Source organism: Mytilus edulis, chromosome 1, assembly GCF_963676685.1.
Source record: "Mytilus edulis chromosome 1, xbMytEdul2.2, whole genome shotgun sequence".
Lineage (NCBI taxonomy): Eukaryota > Metazoa > Mollusca > Bivalvia > Mytilida > Mytilidae > Mytilus > Mytilus edulis.
In genome coordinates this window covers 70,795,413-70,802,332 of record NC_092344.1, presented here as the reverse complement: position 1 = coordinate 70,802,332, position 6,920 = coordinate 70,795,413, and positions in this window count along the sequence as shown.

Here is a 6,920-nt window from a genome sequence, read left to right as displayed (position 1 = left end):
ATTTGTATACTATACAGATATCGCTTTAAAGCTCCGCCCACTACCGGACTGAGTATTGTATGAACCTGCGTGACCTCAGAACGTATATTGCAGTCGCATTCCAATAACGTATCAATTGCGAATTAACGATTAGGGGACGACCATTTGATATTCTGGCGGGGGGGGGGGGGGGGGGGGCAGGAGGATTTGTTTTTGATCGGTTATTTATTTTTGTAAACTAAGAGGCCAGATTATTCATTTTCTGCACTGTTGAAGCAAGATTTTTCATTTTTCATTCTAAGCTTTAAATGAATAATTAGTGACCTGTAAAAAAGTTTAAATGGTAAATTGAAGTAAAAATATGTTTTGTAATTGACGGATAGCGTTTATTCTGACCAAAAACGTCCCTTTTTAGTGGAAGAAGACGTCAAGTCTTCTAAAGACTTAAGGGGCTGACCATTGGCTTTGTGTCTCCGTATGCCGCATTCATTTTTTGTATTACAATTTCAAAACAACTTAAGATTCCTGACACCGATTTTTACACATGATTAGGCATCTGAATCATTTAATTTGTAAATTATGATTGTAAAACAATCACTATCGTAAATATGACCCTTTTATTTATGTAAATTATTAGATTTCTTCTCATCAACATGAACGTTATTTATTTACTTGTAACAGGATGTTTTAACTATAGATATTTGTATTACGCATGCGTGAATTTGGTATCGGGACAACTCGCCCTGTTTACAAGTTCGCCCTTGAAGTTACGAATTTGCAATCCTGCAGACAAGAAGATTTTGTTTTTATATAAAAAGGATATATAAAGTGTTGTCTTTATTTATGGTTTTCCTTTGTCATGTGAATTAGATGCCCTTCGTAACATACATGTGAACCTCCCGACGGGAGTACAAACTCCCGTTTTCAGGGGTCTCCTCCCGTCCTCCCGTTTAGGAGAAAAAATTCCCGTGTATGAAATATTTCATGAATGAAAATTTTCAGACGCCATATTTGATCATTTCTTACTACTGTACGGGTGTAAATGACACCTGTGTTAAATTTTACCTGAACATCAGAAAAGATGTATAATTATATGGCTTCACTTGACAGCTTGGGTGTCAAACATACTGGTAATCAACGATGTTTACCTCCGGCTAACTGCCGTTGTTTTATCAAAACGATGTGTATTGGGAATATTGAAATACTTTTTTGTTACTTCCCTTTGTTTTATCCTGTTTTCAGTTATTTTGCTTTTAAAAATGTAAATTGTAAAAAGTCTATAAATGATTAATATTTTAATCAAATAATCATAAAAGGATGTTGATTAAATGAATTTAAATGATTTTGGACAAATAAAAAAATTAAAATTTATAAATTATTTTAGCAATCTAGACCTCCTTTCAAGGATTAAATTGAAGTTTATATGGTAAATTTGTTTATTACTGATCAGAATTTAACATACAATATGTGCAACTAGACTAATAAAAGGTCTAGTAGTTAGATTTATTCCAAGTAAAATCTTGAAATTTAAATTTGTAAATGTTAGTATATATTAGATTTTATTGTGTAAGCTAAGAAATAGCAAGACATTTTACACTGTTTTTAAGTCTTTTTAAGCTTTCTACAAATATGACTTTCATAATGCTTAAAATCCATGCAGTACTAGTGTTAGTGTATGTTATTTTTTTAATTAATTTACGATGTTGCAAATATACATGTGGAGCTTATTTCTTTCTTATTTGTCTATACATTTACAAATGATAAGGAGATGGAGACATGAACAAAAATATATACAGATAAGATATATAAGATTCATTTGCAAGCAGTGAATAATCATTTGTCAAAAACAAAACAAGAAACAGATTCTTCTTATTATTTTATTTTATTCAAATAGAGAGGCAATAAGGGAACTATAAACATTACAATTTGATGGAAATTTGAAGAAAAAACACAATTTCTACATCATTTGGTTACATTTACGACAAAATTTATGTCGATAAAAAAACATGATGTTTTGACCATTCAGTACTTAATAGATGCATAGTTCTTGGGGAAAATTTTCATCAAATAATATGAATATAAATGACTTTTTTTGTGCTCATTTTTTACAGTGGGTTGTGATGATCTTCCAGTTAGGTTACCCTCATTTGGAGTGTTGTTCCCAACCTGTTAAAGGTCCATCTTTGTGCATAATTCAAAATTGGAAATTTCAACAAGCATTTAATATTCTTAATCTGGAAAATAAACCCTGGTCTGCTAGCTTCATGTTTATTTTTTCTACCGATTTAATATATAACTAGAATCATGCAAACAGACTTAAGGAAAAGGCATGTAAGTTCATCATACAAATATGACACTTTTTCTAGACAATCCAGATCTTGCAAAATACGTCGCTAAAAATCGTAACCTTTAAAATTGTTGTTGTGCAGTAAAAACCCATATGGGAACTTTCAAAAGTTGGCGGGTATGTAACAAGTCTTACTATTTTTATGCTCCATTTATGGGCAATATGTTTTCTAGTTTGTCCGTCCGTCCTGCTTCTGGTTATAAAGTTTATGGTTGAGGTACTTTTTGATGAAGTTGAAATCCAATCAACTTGAAACTTAGTACACATGTGTTCCTCTTGATATGATCTCCTTAATTGAATCCGTGTCCGTTCGCGCCCATTCACGTTCGCACCCACCCATGTTCGCCCCCTTTCACTTTCGCACCCTACATGTTCGCGCCCAATTTTATTCGGTTTTGTGTTTAATAACTTTGTAATGAAGTTTTGGCAAGTGTATTCTTATCAGTATATATGTTGTCATTATCTCAAATTAAAGTGAGACAGCATTTTTTTTTGTGTTGAATAAATCTTTATCATGTTTTGGATAGTGTATTGTTAAAAAAAATCCTTCTAAATAAAGTGAGATTCTGTTAACGTTTTATTTTGTGTTGAGTAACTCTTCGTCATGTTTTGGTTAGTGTATTGCTATAACTTTGTTTCATTGACTTGTTTCAAAATAAATTGAATTTCTGACTACGTTTTTTTTTTGGGGGGGGGGGTGAATTTTTTTTTAATCATGTTTTGATTATAATAGTGTATTGTTATATTTTATTGTTTCATTGTTTCAGATCAAAGGGACCAAGCTGTTAAACACAATTATCTTTTAAAATCTTCAATATTTTACTCATACCAAGCCAAATACATTCAATTAAAGCAATTTAAAACAACAATCATGATTTTCCAATTATTCTACTGGAATTTGATTAAAATTGGTCTCAAACGTGTAGAGTGCGAACGGACCTTGGGTGCGAACGTGCGAGGTGCGAAAGTGTATTGGGCGCGAACGGACCCGATACCTCCTTAATTACTGTCAAATTAAAGATTTTTCCTAAAAAAATAAATTTTCATAGTCAACTGAACATAGAAAATGATTGTACGGATGGGAAATCCATGTACTTATGACCTTTTCTTGTTTGAAGAAAAAAAAATACATTTTAACGATAATAGAACAAAGCAGCCTGGGTAAGTGGGGCTGCTTTTATGGTAATTCAAGTAACCTTTTATTCACCTTCTTCCACTTCAGAGCTATCAGCTCTTTGATTAAAAAAAGTAGGAAAATGCGTTGCATTCCTGTCGCTTCTCTCTTGGAGAGAAGCTCTACTGTGATAGTCGCTTTGGTATATTTTTACCTCCTTATTGATAGGATTTCAAACTCCTGTGCTAAAAGCTTGCATACACCTTGTTTCCTAGCCTCGTACAAATACAGCTGATATTCAAAGACACTTAACAGTTATTGTCTATATCTTCTTCTTCTTCTTCTTCTTCTTCTTCTTTCTTCTTCTTCTTCTTCTTCTTTCTTCTTCTTCTTCTTCTTCTTCTTCTTCTTCTTCTTCTTCTTCTTCTTCTTCTTCTTCTTCTTCTTCTTCTTCTTCTTCTTCTTCTTCTTCTTCTTCTTCTTCTTCTTCTTCTTCTTCTTCTTCTTCTTCTTCTTCTTCTTCTTCTTCTTCTTCTTCTTCTTCTTCTTCTTCTTCTTCTTCTTCTTCTTCTTCTTCTTCTTCTTCTTCTTCTTCTTCTTCTTCTTCTTCTTCTTCTTCTTCTTCTTCTTCTTCTTCTTCTTCTTCTTCTTCTTCTTCTTCTTCTTCTTCTTCTTCTTCTTCTTCTTCTTCCAAGTAAGGAACCGTATTCATACTGAATGTGTATGGTCCCGCGAAAACTTAGCGCATTGCCGGGCAAGGCAGCAGTCCTCTCAAAGTTATATACATTTAAAACATTCGCCAATTTACAATTAAAATTATGTACACTTTATGTTGTTCACTTCCTTCCAGAGCCTGCTTTCAGAGCAGCTCTGAAACCCTCTATCGAGTCGGCTGATGTTGTTTTAGCTGGAAGTTGATTCCAATCCCTGATGGTCTTTTGGAAGAATGACTGTCCATAGGTTTCAGTTTTTGTTCTTTCTTGGTAAAAGCGGCCTATACCTCTGGTCCGGCTGTCATTGGGTATCAGATATTGTTGTCTATCTATATCAATAAACCCATGCTGGATTTTAAATAGCATACATAGTCTGTTGGTTTTTCTACGTTCTTCCCGGCTTTCCCACTGTAATTGTTTAACCATGTGGTCCGAGACCACAATTGTCGTCCCTTAACGAATATAGTCCCTAGTGTTGAAAGTGGGTTACTTGCAATTAATTTCTATACCACTTCCAAATTTATTTCTCCATGTTTAATGCTTCCAATTGCAAGTAGGGGGTGAAATTACACTGTAAAAGAATTTGGGTCCAGAATTTTAAAGGAAAGTAGTGATTTGGTCCAGCTGAAAAAGGTTAAAAATTAGCACTTCGGAAGCTGTCAAAAGATTTCAAGACGCCCTAAACATAAAATTGTCCATATTTTGAGTTAGAGCCGATGAAGTTTTCTATATTTTTGATATAATTTGTCCCAAAAGTAGTACAACACACTGTAAAAATTTCTTTGAGAAAGCGCAGGTGGGATTTTTTTTATTTTCATTTTTGTTCTAAAAGAAATGCACTACGAAAAAATTGTAGTCTCGGACCATGTGTGTTACACAGCCAGGTGTTCGGTCTGAGCAGTTATTATGAACAAATCTTGCTGCTCTTTTTTGAACTTGTTCCAATGATTTAATCTTTTTTTTGGCTCGATGGATTCCAAACTGTGCAGGCATATTCCACTGAAGGTCTTACCATGGCTGTATATGTTGCTGCTTTTACTGGTTTTGTGCAGTCTTTTAGATTTCTTCGGATAAATACCAATGTTTTATTTCCTTTGCCTACAATATTGTCAATGTGTCTATCCCAAGATAGGTTGTTGCTGATTGTTACGCCTAAGTACATGTATTTGCTTGCATCAACATTGTCTAGTGTATGTCCGTGGAGTTTATATGATGTATCTCTCATTTCATTGTTCTTCTGAGTTATTCTTATAACTATGTATTTTTTGGAGTTAAAGCTCATTTGCCATTTATTCTCCCATTCTTCCAATGATGTTAAGTCTTTTTGTAAAAGGTCGCTGTCTGCCTGGTTGTTTACTGTTCTAAAAAGTAGACTATCGTCTGCAAATAGTTTTGTTTCAGATGATGTTGATGTTTCTGGCATGTCATTTATGTAGGTCAGAAACAATAGCGGTCCAAGAACTGTGCCTTGGGGGACGCCTGAAAGTACTGGGACTTGAGAAGAGACAGCTCCTTCTAATATTACGCTCTGCATTCTGTTTTCAAGGAATGATTGAATCCATTTTCTAGCTTTAGGGTTTACTCCATAAAATTCTAGTTAATGTAAAAGGCGGTGGTGTGGTACTTTGTCGAATGCCTTTGCAAAGTCAAGAAGGATGATGTCGACTTAAGATCCTTTTCCCAGTTTTTTAGCAATGTCGTTGATTGTTATTATAAGTTGCGATTCGCGAGATCGTTTTTTTTTTAATCCATGCTGTGCGTTGGTAAGTATGTTGTATTTGTCAAAATGGTCCATAATACTGCTGTGGACTTTGTGTCCCAAAACCTTACATGTGATGAAGGTTAATGATAATGGTCTATAGTTGGAAGCTAAATGTCTTTCATCTTTCTTGAATAGAGGTACCACGTTAGCATCTCTCAAATCTTGTGGGACTTTTACGGTGTTAAGGGATGTTTGGTACAGATCTGTTAGAAAAGGAGCGAGTTGTCTGCTGCTGTTTTCAGAATAAATGATGGAATTGAGTCTGGACCAGTAGCTTTGTGTGATTTAAGGTTTTTGAGTAGTTTGTGTACTCCCTTAGTGCTGATTTTGATTTCATCCATGGTGGAATATGGACTCTTTCCCTTGTTGGGAAAGTTATTTAGGTTTTCCTCTGTGAATACTGACTGGAATTGATCATTGAGTATCTCAGCTTTGCTTTTATTGTCACTTTGCAGAAATCCCAATTTATTCTTCAATGGTGCTACACCTGTCCATTCTTGACCTTTGCTCTTTATAAATGACCAGAATTTCTTCGAGTTGTCTTTATAATTGGTGCTTACTTCTTCCATATATTTTTTGACGGTAGCTGTAGCTAAACAATCCGATGTAACGAATGAAGATAAAATTTTAAAGCTCATTTGATTCGAGAGCAGAAAATTGATGTTTCACGATTGACGATAAGGAACCTTTCAACATACATGTACCTTTAATCGTCATTCGAGACAGAGATTTGTTGTTCATTTGTCAATAGATGTGTCTTTGTCGTTTTATTTTTTCTTGAATGTACGTATTGATAGCTTTAATAAGGCCATTGGTTATCCATTTTTTTTACATTTAAGGGATAACCGTTAGGATTTCAGGGGTGGGACTGTAGGGAGGATTTAAAAAGTTAATGCACTGGCCTGGTCAGAGCTTTAAAAAAGTCTTGCATAAGACCGGATGAAAATGAATATTCCGCAACACAAAATGCAGAAGAAAAAAAATTGTGTACAAAATTAACGTGAA